We start from the raw sequence: 18236 nt of genomic DNA, 5'->3' as shown, positions 1-18236 counted from the left end.
GCTGTGGTCACTGTGGGCTCTGGAGCATCCTCCAGCCAGGAAAGCCACTCTGCTGATGTCAGGCCACTTAAAATAGGATTCCAAATGAGCAGCTTCCTTAGGGCAGTCTAAAATTAGCTTTCCTCCTCAGCTTGTGTGCGCCGGGAGGGGCGGGGAGGGGAGGCAGTGGGCCCAAGGGACCACCGGCCGCTGGGGTGACAGCCCCCTTGCACCGAGGATGCAGGCAGGCAAAGGCCAAATGTGGGGGACCCTGCAAAGGGTCACCTTGAATTTGCTGGGGGTCGACGCGAGATCACAGTCCCCATCTCTGGGTCTCGCCCCCAGTTGCAGCCTTGGGGTCTCATCAGGACGGCTCTGCCCCCCAGCCCTGCCCAGGCAGGCACCACCCCGACCGTGGAAGCCACAGGGGCAAGGGGAAGTGGGAGGGGGCCTCAGGCAGCCCTGGCACCCTGGAAAAGCCCCGCAGAGCAGGGGCGCAGCCCTCACTCATTAGAGAGGTATTCATTAACTTCTGCGCTCCTGGCCATCAACTGGGTTCTTGTCTACATTATCAGCTCATGTAAATCCATCATTCTAACAGCTGGGAACAGGCTCCACAGCGTGGAGGCCAGGGATGGATGAGGGCTGGGGCGGGCTCCCTTCCTGCTCGACCGCCCTGACACGTGCACACACACACACACACACACACACACACACGCTCAGGGGGCCTCCTGGACATCTCAGCTGCATCACAGGCTGCTGTCTGACCCCCCCACCTGCCACCATCAGCTGCCCCCCCGGGACCCCAGAAAAAAGAGCTGCTACAGCAACACACCCAGAGAAGAGACCCCCGTGACGGAGGCGGTGCGGGGGACCGGAGAGGAAAAGCCACCCCCAGAATCAGCCGGGCCCCTCCCTCCTGGATGGCACTGGTGTTGAGAAGCAAGGCCCGCCAGGCCTGCACCTTCTACCAAAGCGAGGTGTCTTTAATCGATACTTTCTCCTCTCCTCCTCCCAGGTCTCTAATATGGCCAGAAGCAGCTCAAAGCTTCAAAAAGCAAAGCAAAAGGCAAAGAAGAAAAACCCAAGTGCCAAGGGGCAAGCCTGGCTGGCGGCTCCGCGGACATTCTCCAGAACCACCTCGTCCCTGGTGTTTCAGAACACAGCCCGATCGATCGGGGAGCCTGCTGTCCAAAGGCGCAGGGACAGCAGGCACGACGGGGCAGGGGGTTGGGGGCAGGCCCCTGACGCTCCATTAAACGCGGCGACGGCGGGCTCCCGCTCCGCGGGCGGAGGGCATATTAATCAGCCCGCGGCCGCCCTCCACCTCCCGCGGACCCGTAATTACCGCTTCCTTTCATCCCGCTCTTCCATGGCCCCAGACCTCGGGCCTGCTCCCTGCATGCTCTGTAATTACAAGCTAATAGCTGAGATGAATTTTCTGCTGGCTCCCGGTTCAAGCACCGATCCACCCCTTTCCCCTGACAGCGCCCCCCGCCCCAGGGTAATTACACCCCACAAGGCCGGGCCCAGCAGGGCCTCAGTCAGCTCTGCATGCGCAGTCCAGACCTGGGTTCTCTAATCACCCCTCTCGGTAATTCTTCATTACCGCAGACAGAAATGTTTGTGAACAAATATACAAGGTGTCCCCCAGCTCTGGGCCTCCACGCACCGCCCCCCACCCCGAAGGGGCGATGCTTGTGCAGCCCTAACGAACTGGGGTCACCTGAGCAGAGACCCGGCAGGCAGGCAGACGATGGCGGCGTGGGGCACCACGTGACCCCGGGAGCCTGAGCAGCTTCATAACACATTCATTATATTTGCCTTCCGGCGTGTTCTGAGCTCACTCGCACGCAGCAGTTTTTCTTGCGTGGGGGCGGGGGCAGCACCGGGGAGAGCCTGGGAAGGCGTCCTGGCCCCTGGATGCACAGAGGTGGCCTGCCTTAGACCCCCTTGTTCTTTTCCAAGGACAACCCCTTGGGTTGTGGATTTCTAAGGGGACCGGGTGGCGGGGGACTTTTCTTGCCCGGAGTCCCAGACCTGGACATCCTCCCCAAGGCTCCGGTCCACCACTAACTGCTGGAGCAGAGGACGGCCTGCATCCTGACCCGGAACCGCCGAGAAGGACAGGGAGCGGGGGGCAGGCGAGGCCGGCCCGTGGGCCCGTGTGCCCAGCGCCAACCCTGGCTCAGGAGTAGAACGCTAACGAGGCAGCTCATCTGAGGACAAGCCCGCCGCCCTCCCCCGCAGTCCTCTCGCTCATGCGGCTGCGTAGTTACTAGGGGATTGGGAAGGCAGGAGCCACAGAGGGTCTGCCAGGACCCCAGTCAGTGACAATGGAAGCCCTCAGCACTCCCAGAACCAGCCCCACGGGCTGAGCCGTCTGCAGAGCTCATTTCTGGGGTCCCTGGGAAAGCTGCCACAAATGGGTTCAGGGAGGGCCCTGCAGTCAACAGGGTGGGGTGGGGGATGTGCAGCATTCTGGGTTCTCCCCGGCCTTGCCCACACACTGCCACGGCAGTGACAAGGGGCATGGGGGCTCTCGGGAGGCTGAAACTGGGTCCCAGGGAGAAGAGTGCTCAGGACAAACCCCCCACACAGGCCTGTCACTCAGGACAGGGGTGCCAGGGGAGCCGGGAGGTGTGGGTGGGACTAGGCCCCTAGGCTGGCTCCCGGGGTGGAGAGGAGAGCGCTGGGCAGGGCCTGGACCTGGGCGGCCTGCCGATGGAGGCCTCCCAGGACAGCCCAGTGAGCGGCTGAGGTTCAAGGCCGCAGACGTGAGGGATCCCGGAGGTTCTGGTGGAGGCGAAGGACGGAAGTCAGGCAGCAGATGGCAGCGACATTTGACGGTGATTATTCCAAGCGGGTGGTGTCTGGAGCAGCCTGGGATGGGCAGACGGAGGGCGGCCTGGGAGGGGCACGGAGTGGGTGGAGACAGCCCCGGGGAAGTGCATGATTAAGGCAAAAAAGGCTGTGGGACAGGGTCAAGGCTGGCACTGAGGGCCCCCCAGAGGCGGTTGGCGTCAGCACTGACAACCACAAGGCCTGGCTGTGCCCAGAGCATTGCCGCCACCCTTCAGAGTCACTCCAGGAACAGACCTCGCCCCTCATCAGCCAAGCAGCCTCCTAACGCGGCCCATCCTGGCCCCACTCTACAGATGGGTAAAGTGAGGCTGGAAGAGTCACATCCTTGTCGGGGGCTGCACGCTGAGGAGCCAGGGTGGGGACCCAGTTTTCCTTGCTGCTGTGCTGGCAATTTCCTTTTAAATCAGAAGACACTACAAAGACACCCCACCCCCAACCCTAGCTAGGGGTCACCTCCCATCCCGCAGGCTGCTGGAGCACCCACGTAGGCCCACCTACACGCATCGCCTTAAAGAGGGTATCAGGGAGGAAGAGCAGCTCTGCCTCTGGGCTACACCCCTGAACCCCACGTTGCAGCAGCTCGGGGCTGGAGGGCGCCAAGCTGACAACCCTGGAGTGAGTCCTTGGTGTCCCCGAGGGCCCCGAGGTAACCAGGCCACCTCCCCACAAAGGAGCCCTTTGAGTGACCTCACAGGTTTAGGGTGCAGGACTTGGCTGGGGGGAGGGGAGGGTCAGAGGTCCCAAAGGACAGGAACCAAACCTGGCCAGGAGGAGGCAGCGCGCTCCAAGCTTCCACGGAGCAGCTGGCCAGGGCGGGCAGGCGGGGCAACAGGCCAGCAGAGCAGGGGTCAAGGCCCTTTTCCCGAAGGGAGGACACCTGGCTGGGAGATGAGACGTGAGGCCGCTGCTGACGGGGCGTGCCCGGGCCCCGGGTGTCTAAACCCCTCAGGTGAGAGGGGAACACGAAGCAGAGCACCCATGCCCCTTCCGTACCGCAGGGGGGTCAGCAAAGCCGTCCATAGGGCGGGCCTGTGCACTTGCACCCCCAGCCTCAAAGGGCACTTGGGAGGTCCTCAGCCCACGGAACAGGCACGGCGGCCCCACCCTCACGTCCATCAGCTGAAGGCTGGTCCATCAGGAGAAGGAAGGCGCCTGGGTCATGCCCAGGCAGGCGGGCCACTCTGGGGTGTCACAGGGCAGGACCCCCAGGAGCTAAGTCGGGGCTTAGCTAGGAAGCCAGCCAGAAGATGGGGTCCGGGCCCGGCCCCCCAAACTTCCTAGCGGGGGCCTGTCCGGTCCCGATACGCTCCGAGCCTCAGTGTCCCCGTCGGCACCCCTGGGGGCGGGGACTAGGCAGGAGCGGGCAGAGGCGAAGGGGCCATCTTTCATCCAGCATCCTCGTTATTTGGCGCGAAGTCAAGACATCTTTAAATGTGAATCGATGGGCGGTAACTTAAAACTGGAGGTTTCTGGTCAAAATGAAGATTTCCAATTTCCCCTGGAAAATCAGGAGCCAGCAACCATATCCCGAGAGTGGGAACTCCCCCTCAGTCTATCCCACTCTCCCACTCTCTCAGGCTGGTGGGCTCACTCAAGGCCAGAGGGGTCGCCAGTTTAGAAGCCACGCGGCTTTGGGGGATGAACTGGGTCCATGAGAGCTTAACAAACGCGCACGCAGCCAGGACGCTCAGCTCCGACGCTGGCACCCTGTCCATCCAGACGCAGCAGAAAGAAGTCCAGCCCCACCCTCAGCTTCGGGGGGGAGCCTGGCATTTGTCAACAGAGGGTGGGTCCCACCTGAATCAAAGCCAGGACCTGGCCTCAACTTATGTTTTGTTGCTTTTGCAAAAGATCCATTCTCAATAGGGTTCAAAGGGGCAGACCAAGTCCTCTGCACCCCCAACCCCGAATCCTGCACGTAGTCAGTCTGACCAAGTCCAGAGAAGCTCATCTGTAAACCCACAGGGATGTGTGTGAGGAGGTGCGTGGCATCCCAGAACCCAGGGTACAGACATCTACAGCACAGAATCCTCTACTCCCCAAGTACCAACACTGTCCCTGACGTGTTCCACCCAGGCACAGGGTGTCAGAGGTAAGATACTAAGTTCTTAAGGTGGTCCTGTGGTCCAGACTCTAACAGTGTTTCCTCACCCGGAGGAAACACCATCTTCAAAGCCCCATGTACCATGCCCAGACGCCCGAAAATGCTCCACTGGGTGGCGAGGGGGGACAAAAACACTATCCTGCAGCCAAAATGCATTTCAAAGCGGGTCCACCGGGTAAAAGTTTGCAAAAACAGTCACAAGCCACCAGCCATGAGCTCCCCAGTCCCAACCGTGTCCTAAGCCAGGTCAAGCCGGCCACAGCCATCCTCCACCAACTTCCTGAGCCAACTGCTGAGGCCTAAGTAATCCTTCACTTTCTCAAAAAAAAACAAACAAAAACTCCCCCACGGCTCCAACCGGGAACGTGTAAGGTCCCAGTGCCTGAGGCAGGATGCTGGGGCCAGAACTGGCTCTCACGGGTACCACCTCCTAGGAGTCAAGGATCACAGGGCAAGAAGTGGTCCAGTCTACCCAAAACCTGCCAGGGGTGCAGCAACAGGCGAGGCTGGTCACAGGCTTTTTTTCCTCCCCTAGTGGGGAGGATGGACATCCTTAGAAACCAAGGGCTGAGGGGCGTGGAGGGAACCACTCACCAGAGTCAGGTAAACAAAGGTCTGGGTTGTGCTGGCGGGCAGAAAGGCGAGTCCCTGCCACGCTTTCTGGAGCAATCTGGCCAATGTCTTTTAAAGATGTCTCAAGCCCTCACACCCAGACCTTTCCCCTCTCAAAATCTATCCAACACTCAATCCTGAGGTGTCAACACACCCGTGGGGGGCTCACTGCATGTGCCAGGGACACTGCTGGAGACTGCAGTGGTCAAACCCAAGGTCTGCTGAGCGCCCTGGCTGGGGCAGCCCAGCCCTGACACCCCACCGCACATGGTACGAGAAGGCAGGCAGGCAGGCAGGCAACGCGGACCTGCCAGCTTCAGCTAGGAAGCCAGCTGTTTGGTTAAAATGCACTCCCTGGCCCGGGTGACAGGCTCCCAGGACTGGCATGCCTCCTAAGGGAGCCCTCCGGAGTCTCAGAGTCTCACAAGACCTGTTTTTAGGTGAAATGCAGGCTGCAGAAAGCTACGTCAACGTGTTGGCAAAGGAGAGACCTGGCCGTCAAGCTGATGTAAAACCTACAATCTCAGCCCACAGGTCCGCTCCCCTTGGTGAGTCCAAGCAGGGCTGACCAGAAATCCTTCACACAAGGCCATCTGAACGCAACCCCGGGGGCCGACTCTGAGCCTCAGTGTTCTCATGCTGCTAAATGGGGGCAGCCCACCCTCCCCTACTCGCAAGGAGGCGGTGGACAGGGCCCCAGTGCCTCTGGGGTGCTCAAAGTCCCTCCAGCATCCCCACCTGCAGACCTTGAGCTCCACCTGCATCCACCTCTGATGTCTAGTCTAGCCCAGCCTCACCTGTAAGTCAACAGAGAGAGAGACCACACACCCTATGTAAAAGTTACAAAAACACAAAGATAAATGAATGCCAGGAATTCAGCAGGACGAATCCACTCACACCCTTTGGTTTTCCCGTTTCACACGGCTTACCAGCTGTCTGATGGCGGGCAGGAAGGCAGGCCCCATGGGACCCCCCTGTATCTCCCGGCTAACAGTCAGTGGGGGTAATCCCTACCCTGCAAGTCAGACCCTCCGGGGAAGATGAACAGCGGAGCAAGAAGCGACCCCATGTGACCCACGTCACACGAAGGCAGCCGGCCTGCCAGCCCCCTCAACCAGGCAGGGTGGCAGGACAGGCGGAGCCCTGGGCTCGGGCTCAGTTCAGGGGGAGAGGAGACTGCGGTTAGCACAAAGGAGGACCCCGCCCGCCCCGACCCGGCAGGCCCGGCCCTCCTCAGTTTGACACATGGATCTTCCTTCGGGAGGGCTTAACCTGACTGAAAGCCTACTGATCGATTCCTTTTATTGCTGCCTGTGGCCACAGAAGCATCTGAGCTCGGGGAAGGGCGGGGCTGGGGCGGGGAGGGCGTATCTCACCTCCCTCCTGCTGACCTGGGGTGCAATCCCACCGCCACAGGGCCGGCAACAAGCAGGCAAGCTGCTGCTGGGGAGGGGGCCAGTGTGTGAGCCTGGGATCAAGACCAGGGTGGGTGGGGGGGTGCGACCCCAGAAGCCCCAGGGGGGAGGGTCTGCAGGGGCTGGTGTGGTGTGAGCATGGGATGAAGACCCTGGGGTGGGTGCGGCCCCGGTGGGGAGCGTCCGTCCCCAGTGGGGAGGGTCCGCGGGGCTGGTGTGGACCTTGAGCCTGGAGATCTCGGTTGGAGAAGCAGCCACCGCCCACACCAAACGTGGCAGGACCAGAGGCCAGGGGCACAGAGCCTTCTGGATTTCGGAAGTTACAAGTCCCGGGAATCCTAGAGCCAGAGACAGGGATGACCGCGTGCTTCTGACAAACCCGTACACAGGGGCCCTTGGTGCCAGGCGCTGCTCTGAGCTCTTTATAAGAAAGCACTTAACTCCCAACAGCCCGAGAACAAGAGGGCCGTGGCTGTTCCTACCGTAGAGGCCCACAGGAAAGCGCGCATGGTCGTACAGGCTGAGCCAGGGGTGATGGAACACCCTGGTCAGGGACTGACCAGCCACTTGACACAGACACTTGGGGGCTGACCCCAGGCCCCTGAGGTTTGCAGCCCGCGCCCTGCACAGACCCACGGGGGCAGGCAGGTGGCACGCATAACATCTGAGCCCTCACCTCTGACAAGGCCTCCGCAGGCCCATCCTACAGATAGGGAGCAGCTGGGGGCCGTGACGGTGCTGGGGAGGCCGGCGGCTCATCTGCCCATGGGACGCCCCCACCCTGGTCTGGCAGCCCCAAAGCCTCGCCAACGTGCAACTCCTCACACGCATCAAGGCCTCCAGCTGGAGGAACCGGTTCCAGAATTGGAGGCTTGGCTGGAGCTCCAGACAGACACAGGAGCCACCGTCCAAACAGCTCAGCACCTGAAGGTCCCTTCAGGAGAAAGGCCTGCCGCTCGCCTGGGGCAGGCAGGAGGAGCAACGTCAGGATTTGACCCCGGGTTCGTACAAAGCCCAGGACCGCCACGACCCAGGGATGGGGCTGAGAGCATGGCCGGGAGAGGGTACCCAGCCCCAGGCCATTCTAGGGCAAACACCGTGGACTCTGGCTTCCCACGAGGGATCCCAGTTTTCCTTCAGAAGCATCAGGCCCCCACCTCCCCCAGAAAGAAGAATTCCTTCCCCACTGTGCCCCACCCCCCAGCAGAAGGCCCTTCTAGCTCAGCTGCGGGTTCATAAAATACAGATGTCTGGGCCCCACGCCTAGAGACGTGGGTATTAACCTGTCACAGGTCTGGCCCCGGGTTTTAAAGCTCCCCGGGTGAGTCTAAAGTGCAGCCAAGAATGAGCACCTGGTCTGGGGACTTCCTGTTCCCCTAACACCTTCTTCCTCAGTTAAAAGTCACATCCCAGAGACACCCCCTCCAAGGTCCCACTGGGATCCCCCAAAGCCTCAGGTTCAGCCAGATGCCCTCTTTTCCACGGACCCTCGGAACTGCGGTCCCCTGCCCCACCAGCAGCCCACTGGCCTCCGTCCCAGTGCCTCTCCTGCCCAGGCTGCTCTCATTTGCCTTAGCTCTGCAGGGGTCACCCCCTCCCCCAAGCCAGCTCAAAGCCTCGGGAAGGGAGGGGCACAGGAAGCTGGTCTCAGGGACCGGGACTTGGAGCTGATCGCCCTGATCCGGGAATGGCAGGCAGAGGAGCAGCCCAGCAAAGATGCGGGGGGGGGGGGGGGGGGGGGGGGAGCGTGGGGCGGGGCGGCGCGTGATCGCCCACGGTTCCACCCTGCTGGGGGCAGGGGCGCAAGTCAAGAGGACGGTGGGGAGAAGACGCTGCCGAGGCGAGATTAAAAGGCCCCCGGTGCGCGCCCTGGCAGGCGTGCAAAGGACCACTCTGGATGCGGTGTTATCGGTGTGCACACTTCCCAGCGGCGGGCAAGGGCTGAGTTCAGAGGAGGCGCTCAATAAATTCTCATTGACAGGAACACTCCCCAGCGCCACCTCCCGCCTGTGGCCTCAGCCGGGGAGGGAGGCCAGCCCGGGGAAGTGGAGCCAGTGGCTCGGCAGCCCACACCACTCTGGGCGAGAGAGGAGAGAAATTAAAGCGCGTGGCCAAGCTGAAATGTCACCTGGGACACGGATCCCTGCAGGTTAGAAAAACAGCTCCACCGGCACACCGAGGGGAGGGGGCGGGCCGCAGCTGGCAGCCCTGTGGTTTGGAGGTGGCCGTGTTGCCATAACAGAGGTAATGAACGTGCTACCACCAAGCCCAGCCCGCCTGGACTTCGAGTAACCCAGGCTGGGAATTCCAAGCCTTCCGACGGGGCCAGGAAAAACCTGCCTTGCTGGCTGACTCCACAAGCCCCTACGAGTTCCTGGGGCGAGAGGAGAGAGCTGGCAGCCAGGGTTGCTCACCTGCGCTCTCCTGGGAAAGCAGAAGCCGAGGGCACCCCCCCCCTCCCGCCTTCAGGAAAGGGGCTTCGAGCCCAGGGGTCCTTCCTCTGTCGGAGCAGGGGAACGCCAGCTGCCAAAGGGTCAAGGGCCACGAGGGACTGAGCCGGCTGGGGAGGTGCTCAGCCTGGAGGTGCAGGACCCGAACCTGCCACAGAGCGGCGCTGTGCAGACTCTGCTTCGGCTCCTCAGGCCAGAAACCGGAGGTGCTGAACCCACAGGCGGGCGGCTTCTTCTGCTCAGAAACCCCAAGGCTCTCTGGGCTCTGCCGGCCCTAACCTTCCCCCAGAGACAGGGAAGTTAATGAAGGCCAAAGGTCTGCCTGCGCTTGCGGGCATGGCTGAATAAAGGCCATCGGCGCTTCCAAAGAGGTCTGCTGCTTGCTGCGGGCTCCTGCAGGCCCCCACCTCCTTATTCCCAGCCTCGGGTGGACAGGAGCCATGACCCAGGGAACTCTCAGCAAACTCAGACGGAGGGCTCAGTAAACCCTGCTCAACCCTGACAAGGCAGGATTTGGGAAGCTGTCCCTAGCAGGTCAGGGCCTGCGCCGTCAGGGGCAGCCTGCTGCCCGGGGGCCCGCAGATCGCGGCGGGCCTCCCAGCCTCCCTTCCCAAGGCCGGGGCTGACCTCGGTCACCCGCTCACCAGCTCCAGATATCCACCACCCCCGAGGTTCACGGAAAAGGAAAATCAAGAGTGCCAAAGGCCTGGCTGGCTCCTGCGGCCCCCTTCCCTCCTCTCTGCATGCAGTGAGACAAAGTAACCGAGGCCAGCCGGGCACCCTCTTTCACGGCAGCGGGGCAGGACTGCCCTGATAAGGGCCCGCTGGAAGTATCCCTGTAGCTGTTATCACAAAGCCAGGCCTGCCGAGCCCGGGGCGGGCGGGGCAGCGACTCCCTGCCCTGCCAGATGACACACGGCGGCCCAGCCCAGCCCCTCACCTGTGGCGTGGCCCGGCTGAGTCAGGCGGCAGGTTCTGCCATACCCGCGGGTGGAGGCGCCCATAAACACAGGCTGAGCAACGCTGACGTGCCCCGAGCAGAAGTAACACCCAGGGAGGCCCAGAGGCAGGCAGCCTGTTCACCTGGGGTTCCCCCCGACCCAACTTTCTACTATGGGGGGGAAGGGGGCACAATCCCAGGCGGGGAGAAGGTCCAGCAGGCCTACCTTCCGGAGACCCAAGTGCCCCACCGGAGACCTTCTGCCCTCCCATCCCATTCCGTCCCACCCCCACCCCCCGGCCTGGAAATCGGCTTAGGCAGGGAGGTTCCCACCCAGGATCCGCGGGGCCCTTTGTTCCAGCCTTTCACAAAAGAAGCCCTTTTTTGTTTCATCTGGTGGTCCCGCTTTTTGTTTCCAAACCACAGCCTGTGTGGGCCCCAGATAAGGCACTGCAGGGGTTAACAAGGATTTAATGTATTTTAGACGCACTTCCCAGACAAAGGCTAGTTTACAAAACAAGAGCCAAATCGACTCAACTCGGCCAGTATCCACCAACCAGCCGGCGGGCAGGTGCTTCCCCCGCCGCGCACACAGCCCTCCAAACTTAAGAGCCGTCGCTCCGGGCAAGGGGACCCCGGTCCATCACGTGGGGGGTGTCGCGGCAACACTTCACCCAATCCGAACGACCCCTTCCCCCCACGACCCCGGGCCTCCATCTCCCCTGCGCACTTCTCAGGGGTCCCATTAATCCCCCACCCCAAACTCGGGAGGGGGAGTGGGAAGGGGAGAGGCGGGAGGACGAGCCCGACTCCCGCTCCGCCTCCACGGAGGGAATTTAATTAGCCTGCTGGAGAGGCGGGCGGGCGGCCGACGAGGTGTCTCTGCTGCTGCAATATAATTGAATCGGCTCCACTCGGTCGGGCCACTCGCCGCCCATCAGCGCGGCCGCCGGGCTGGGGGCGGGGAGGCGCATCCAGGCGGAGCAGGAAAGGCCGAGGTGGGAGGGGGGAAGGGCAGCGCGGGTGGGGGGCGACGGATGCAATCACCTCCCACCTCGGAGGCCGGGGCAGCCATCTTCAGCGGGGGGAGGGGCAGGAGACCGGCTCCTACGGGGCGGGGGGAAGCAGAGAGGCGGGGGAGAAGCCGTGGAGCCCGGGGCGCGCCCTTGGGAAGCAGGGCGTGGGGGTCGGAGACCTGGAGGCTGCAGTCCCGCCCTCCCGGCGGTCTCCCTAGCTCCGAGGGAAGGGGGAGGGGAGCGAGACAAAAAAACCCAACCTCGCGGTCCCAGCGGGCGATGCCCCCCGCCCACCGCAGCCGCCGCCAGCACCTGCCGCGGGGGCGCAGCGCCGCCCCCCCCATCGCTCCCTCCCCCGCCGCCGCAAAGTTTTCACTCCGGCTCTGGAGCGTAGACAGCTCACAGAGAGCCCCCCAGCTCCCTTGCTCCCCACCCGCCGCACGCTCGTAAAGCACCACTCGCCTAACGCAGCCACCGAGCCCGAGCCCCGGGGCGGCCCGAACCCCCGCCTGGAGGCCGGACTCCCAGGCTGCGACCCGCCGCGGGGAGCGGGGCCTTGGGTCGCTGGCCTGCCCGCCCGGCTCTTATCGGCGCACACATTCCGGGGGAAGTTGCCCCGGAGCCGTTGGCGGCCGCCCCAGCGAAACCCACGAACTTGGAGGGGAGGGGGGCGCGCGCGGAGACCGCCGCCCGCCAGGCTAGACGCGCTCACCTTTCATGCCAGGGCCCCGCCGCTCCGCCTCGGCTGACACATGCTGGAGCCACCGTCGCCCAGTGTTTGTCTAAACTGCTTATCTCACCCGGGGCTGCTCGGCGGCGGCGGCGGCTCTGGCCCGCTGGGGAGGTGGAGCTTCCGGGGCCCCGGCCAAGAAACACCTGCTGCTGTCGCCGCCGCCGAGGACACACCCAAGCGCAACACCGCCCACTCTCGGGCCACTGGCTCGCTCCCGGCTCCCTGACCTCAGCCAGCGGGAGGTGTCGGGTTTCAGCCGCAAACACACGCGCTCGCGCGCGCGCACCTACCGGCGCCCGGGTACACCCGCGCGGGCACACGCCCCTCCCCAGACAGGCCGGCCAGGTGAGCCGAGGACACCAGCAGGTAGGGGAAGTGCCACCACAGGTTCCCGGGGACCCCGGGCTTCACTGCTCAGGGGTCCCACCTACACTGGTGTCCGAGACTAGCCACTGGATTCCAAAAGCTGGGAGCGGCCACTCTCAACACGCCCACCAGGCGAGCAGCGCCCCTGCACGTCTCCCGACCGCTTTCCGAGCGCCGAGAACAGCGTGTGCCACAAAGCAGACCCCCCGAGGAGTGAGCGGACAAACTCACGTGTGCTGGAGGCCTCCTGGAGGAAAACTTTTTCGGAGCTGATGTCTGTGTTGGGGGGTGGGGGCGGGAGGGGGCAGGCAAAGTAGGCTGTGTGCCTCTCTCCTCCCCAGCCCCTCTTAACTCGCCCAATTTGAAAGAGTTGAATGTTAAGGACTCGGGCCTACGCACCTTCTTCCCCCCAAATTCCAAGAGCTCCGCCTTCTCGTTCTAAGTAACTTTGGGGAAGGCCACAGTGCGGGGGGCGGCGGGGTAGTTCTTTTAAAGAACTCACGTCCCAGCGGCTGGAGAGTCCACGCAGGCGCCGCTCCGCCAGGGGGGTCATTAAGTAGCTGGGGTTGCGGTCAGAGGCGAGGCCGCCCGCCTCCAGAAACTGGCACGACCCACTGGGCCTCCGGCCCTACAACAGCGCCTCCCCATTCCTGGCACCCCACCACCACCGCCGCCGCCACCACCACCTCACCCAGGCACTTGACGGACTGGAATGACTCAGGGAGCGTCCTGAAATTCCTGGGCACCCACAGGCGGCACGGCGAGAGCGGAGGGCCCTGGCCTCCCCGCCCCCACCGGCGGCGGGCGCAGAGGACCAGCCCGGCACCCCCCACCCGCCCCCAGCCCCGCGTCTCCGGGAAGCGCCGGGTCAATGGCGGCCCGCCTCGCCCGACGCCCCCTGGCCCTGGCGCGCCCCGCGCTCTGACCCCGCGCGTCCCAAGCTCCCAGTGTTGCTCGGATGCACCGGGGTCTCTGCCTGTACATCCTCTTTTTGAAAATCCTCTCCATCTACAGCCTTCCTACTTTGCAGCCCCGGAGGCAAACCAGTACCCACCCCTCAGCACCCCGCCGCAGCGCCGCGCTGCGGGTTTCAACTTTCGGCCGCCGGTGCCAGCCCGCGCTTCTGCCAGCCCCAAACCTGCCCCAGGACATGCCCGCGCCGCGCTTGGCAGGCGCGCACGCAGCCGTCCCCGCGGGCCTAGCCTCCCCCGCCTCTCCTCCTCCCTCTCCCGCCCTCCCTTCCCTCCCCGCGCCAGTCCGGATTGCGACGGGAGGGAGCGCTGGGCGCCTGCCACCCCCCATCCATCTGTTCCCGATGACGCTGGCGGGCCTGGAGCAGTCGGAGCCCGCGCCAGCGGAGAGTAGGACTCGCCTGGGTGCCCGCCCGCCCGGGGGGCGAGGGGCAGGGCGCGGACGGACGCCCCCGAGCCACCCACTCCCCTGCTCCGCCTTCCGCCGAGCGCACGCGGGTCGGCCCCTCGCCTTGCACAAGGCTCCTGGCCGACCACAAACGAAAAGGGAAACGGACCTGCGAGGCCGAGCCGGGGGCCGTTACTGGCTCCTACCTGTGGGGGCCGGCCGGCCGGCCCTGGCACCTCGTGGGAGGGGCGCTTCCCCTTCACCCCCCACCGCCTGGCTTCGGGCCGCGCCTCCCTCGTGCGGGCCTAGGCCTCCGCCGGACGCTTTCGTTTATGCACCACACGGTGTCTCCGCGGCGCGGCCTCCTGGAACTCACACTCAGCAGGGGACAGCAGACTCACCGCGGCCAGGGCGCGGAGGACGCGGTGCCTCCATCGCCGCCGGGAGTCTCTGGGAGGAGGAGGGGGGAGGGAGGAGTCAGGAGAATTCAACCAAGGGCCTAGGGCCTGAAAAACCAAATTAAAAAACCTCTGGGGGCGGGTCCCACATTTTCCCACCTGGACTACAGGCTGGGGCGGGGGGAGTAACTTACGCATGAAAACTCGCACCTGGATCGGACTCTCCTCCCAGCCCCGTCCCCAGGTCTGGACGCTGGGGCCCACCCTCCAACTCTCTCACCAGGACAGGGTGGGCCAGCTGATTTCCCTTCATCCTGGGGAGACCCTGATGTTGGTGGTAGCGAGGGGGAGGTCAAGTTCTTCCACATGTCTGAGGACCACCGTGGCAAAACACAGAATTTTGTGGGGTGGCCACGTGGGTTCATCCTTTGGCTACTTTATTCAGAGTTGGTAGATTCCCCCGCCCCCTCCCAGACATCTGGTTCCGCTGCATGGCGGGACGGGGAGCCTGATCCCGGTTCCCAGATGAGGAAGTCGAGGCCGCAGTTGCTCAAGGTCACGTGCACACACTGGTGCAATGGGAGCTGTGCTGGGAGCTGCTCACACCTGCAACCAGTCTCCCTTTCCCGGTACAGCCCGTCGAGGCCTCGGGGAGCTGCAGGGACCCCCCGCGGCCGCACGGGGGCAGCGGCGAGCTGGCTTGTCCGCCCCCGGCCAGAAAAATGCTGGCGGCCACCAGGCGGGCTGGCACGGTGGCGATGGGTGACACTGGCTGTCGGTGCGCCCGGCCCCGGGAAATCAGTAATCCGGAGCATGGCCTCCGGGTTGAAGGGTGAGAATTGCTCTCCCGCAGCCCGTGCGCTCCGCGCTAACGAGGTTGGTGGCTTGACTCCTCCACTTCCCGCCACTCAGGCTGGGGCTGGCAGCCCTCCATTTCTTCAGGGGCGTTTCTTCCCCTCCCGGAGGGGCCGGTTCCCACCCCGTAGCCGGTCCAGAGCCCTCCCTGGGCTCAGCCCTCCTCTCCTTCTTCCCCAGATGCTTGGGAATCGGACAGAAAAAGAAGGTTGGAGTAAAAGGGCAACTTTTACCGAAGGCCAGGGTCAGTCCCATGGCAGAGGCGGGGGGCAAATGGGGACCCTTCCCATAGTGGGGACACCCGCCCCAATGACCCAACTCACCAGGATCCTGTTTTCCCTGGTGCTAGGGGCAAGAGGATGCTGGTGAGTGCCCGCTCACACCCCCGACTGGGGTCAAATTAACTGGAGCAGGAAGCAGAGATCAGGAGGCCTTCTCCTGGCTGAGCACCTCCTCAGGAGGGTCCTTCAAAATCCAGCCCACCTCCAGCAGCTCATGCGCTCAGTCATCCTGTCCGACTCTCTGCGACCCGGTGGACTGGAGCCAGCCAGGCTCCTCTCTGTCCATGGGATTCTCCAGGCAAGAATACTAGAGTGGGTTGCCATGCTGTCCCTCCAGGGGATCTTGCTGACCCAGGGATTGAACCCGGGTCTCCCACATCACCCGTGGATGAGCCACCAGGGAAGCCCCACGAGCAGCCTGGAACTCGGGAAACCTATACGATGAAGCCCTCAGTGAAGTAAAGGCCCGTCCTTAAACTGACCCTCAGAGATACTGACGAGGGATCTGCAGGAAAGAAAGTGATGCCACTGACCAACATGGTGGGCATTCAGTCACTCAGCAAACACACTGGCCTTCCCAAATACAGAACTGAAAACACCAGGCCCGAGGTGAGAGGCGCTGACAGGGAGGGCACCTCAAGGTACCCAGGAGCTGGAAAGACAGGAGGGCGGGTGGGCAACTTACCCATTACCAGGACCGCCAGCCAGGCCCCCACCGGCCAGGTGAGGTTCCCTGGAGTGCAGGTGTCCCGGCCCGGGTCCAGCCCGGGCTGTGCTGGGCCCTTGATGCCGGGGGTAGGGATGGGGAGCCTGCATAGGTCCAGCTGTTTATCACCCTGCCTTCTCTGGGATCAGCAGGACTCAGTGCACTGTCCACCCTAAACTGCTGTTCCAGCACCCGAGGGCTGCATTTTCCATCACCCCGGCCACCCCATTCAGCACCTGATCGACAAACAAGCGTCAGGGACCTGGCCGTCAGTGCGGGGGGGAAGGGAGGTCCACTTCTGCCATTTACCAAACACCTAACATGTGCCAGAGCTGCTCAACTCCTGTCATTTAATCCCCTTGCGCCCTGCGAGGCGGCCTCCTGACCTCCATCACAAAGCCCGGTGAGGAGACCAGAGAAGGTTAATTAACTTGCCTAGGGCACACACATTCGCTCCAAGCCAGATCCAGACCCTGGCTGTTCTCCTGTACTCGGCAGCATTTCTCTGTAGCTACCGCTGCGGATACCTCGGGGCGAGGCAGGGTTGCAGCACACCAGCCAGCTGTCCTGGGGTCTGAAAACCACTCTCCCTTCCAGGAGGGTTGGGGGACCCATGGCCCAGAGCCCTGGGATCTGCAAGTCCCTCTGCATGACGGGTCCACCCACCCCAAGGCTACCAGTGGAGAGGGTGCCACTAGGGGCCTCAGGGATGACGGACAGGGGGTCTGCCCTGCCACCCCCTCCATCACCCCCTCATCCCATCTTGGCAGGAGGCCCTGCCGCCCAGCCTCCATCACTCACACTCCGAAGTCCCCTTTCTCTCTCCAGCCAGCTATCACTGGCCCAGAAATTCTCTCCATTCTTCAAAGCCCAGCTTAAACCTTATCTCTTCCAAGGAGGCTTTTCCCATCCCCGCCTCTGGAATTCATCTCTCCAGGCACCACATCCCACTCTAGATACAGATCGCACAGGGCTGCAGTCTCGGATACTGGGGGAAAGATGGGGAGGAGTGTGTGAAGTACTGATTGCTAGGCCACACCATGGAGCTCCTGGGGTCAGGGAAAGGAAGGAGGATCTTTAGCAAGAGCTGGGGGCAAATGCGGGGGTGGGGTGTCCGGACCTCTCCTGTTGACAGCTGGAGCCCCAGCCTCCCCTCCCACCCCCACCCCCCGCACTGACAGCGGGTGCCCAGAGGGGAAGGGACTGTCATGGGGTAGCTGTGATCCAGCCCCGACCTCTGCACGTTTGCATCTCACGCAGACCCGCAGAAGGGATAAAGGGAGGGAAAACCAGGGCAACCCTCTCCGGACGCCCTCCCCAACCACTGCCCACCTAGGGAGGAGCCAGGCTCTCCTGGGGACCCGTGGACAAGTCCAGGCCTGGCCTGGGAAGCCCCCGCCGCCCCGCCATTCCAGTCGGCTGTCCGGTAGCCAAGGTCACCTCCGGGGAGCAGAAGGGGCGAGGGCCCCGAGTGACCCGGGGGAACGCGGTGGCAGAGGTCGGGCTCTTAACCCTGGGCTGCTCCAACACTTCCTGCCCTTTCAGCGCCGGCCGCGGGCTGCACCCGCGCACAGCTGCGCTCCTTTACAATCAGTTAACAGCTGTTTTGCATAGATTTTCAATTCTAATTGCCTCGCTTTGTGAGACTCCGAAGCCCCGGTGAATGGGGAAGCCTCCGCACGGCTAGAAAGCAGGCGGGGAGGGGGGACACTCCAGAGGGACTCAAAGGACGCCAGTGTGCGCGGGCCGGCTGCTTTTATTTTTATGTTTTAATAGAAGAATACCCACTGACGGCCCCCGCCCCCCCACCTCCTGCCGCTCCTCCCGGAGCCCAGAATCTGAAGGGTGCTCCCCAGCTGGGGGAGGGACGCCCTCCTCCACCCCCCGCCTCTGACCTGGGGCTCCTCAACCCACCCCAGACACAGGACCCAGGGTGGGGGGGCAGCTTCCAGCTCCACAGTGGCCGCAGGAGCCAGCGCTCCCTCCCCCCAAAGCCCCCCAGGCTCTCCAGTACCCAGATATGGGAAGCTAATTGGACAATAAAGTTGAGCAGCGAGGAAACGCGCTCTCTGGAGACAGCTGGCATCTATAAAAGAGAAATATTTGCATTTAAAACCTTTAAACTTTATATGGCAGGCCAGGCCAAGCCCAGGGGGA

General features: G+C 63.4%; 1 protein-coding gene and 1 long non-coding RNA gene across 6 annotated transcripts in view; both read right to left on the bottom strand.

Moving 5' to 3' along the window:
- Nucleotides 1-18236, bottom strand: part of GSE1 (Gse1 coiled-coil protein) — a 395343-nt gene that overhangs the window by 34358 nt on the left and 342749 nt on the right. The window lies entirely within an intron of this gene.
- On the bottom strand, nucleotides 207-8685 carry LOC123330122. The gene is made up of 2 exons (XR_006545788.2): nucleotides 3605-8685; nucleotides 207-2887 (listed from the first exon to the last, which is right to left on the bottom strand). It is a non-coding gene; the product is annotated as an uncharacterized LOC123330122 (long non-coding RNA).

The sequence above is a fragment of the Bubalus bubalis genome, chromosome 18 (genome assembly GCF_019923935.1).
Source record: "Bubalus bubalis isolate 160015118507 breed Murrah chromosome 18, NDDB_SH_1, whole genome shotgun sequence".
Taxonomy (NCBI): Eukaryota; Metazoa; Chordata; class Mammalia; order Artiodactyla; family Bovidae; genus Bubalus; species Bubalus bubalis.
This window is presented reverse-complemented; position numbering and strand designations above follow the sequence as displayed.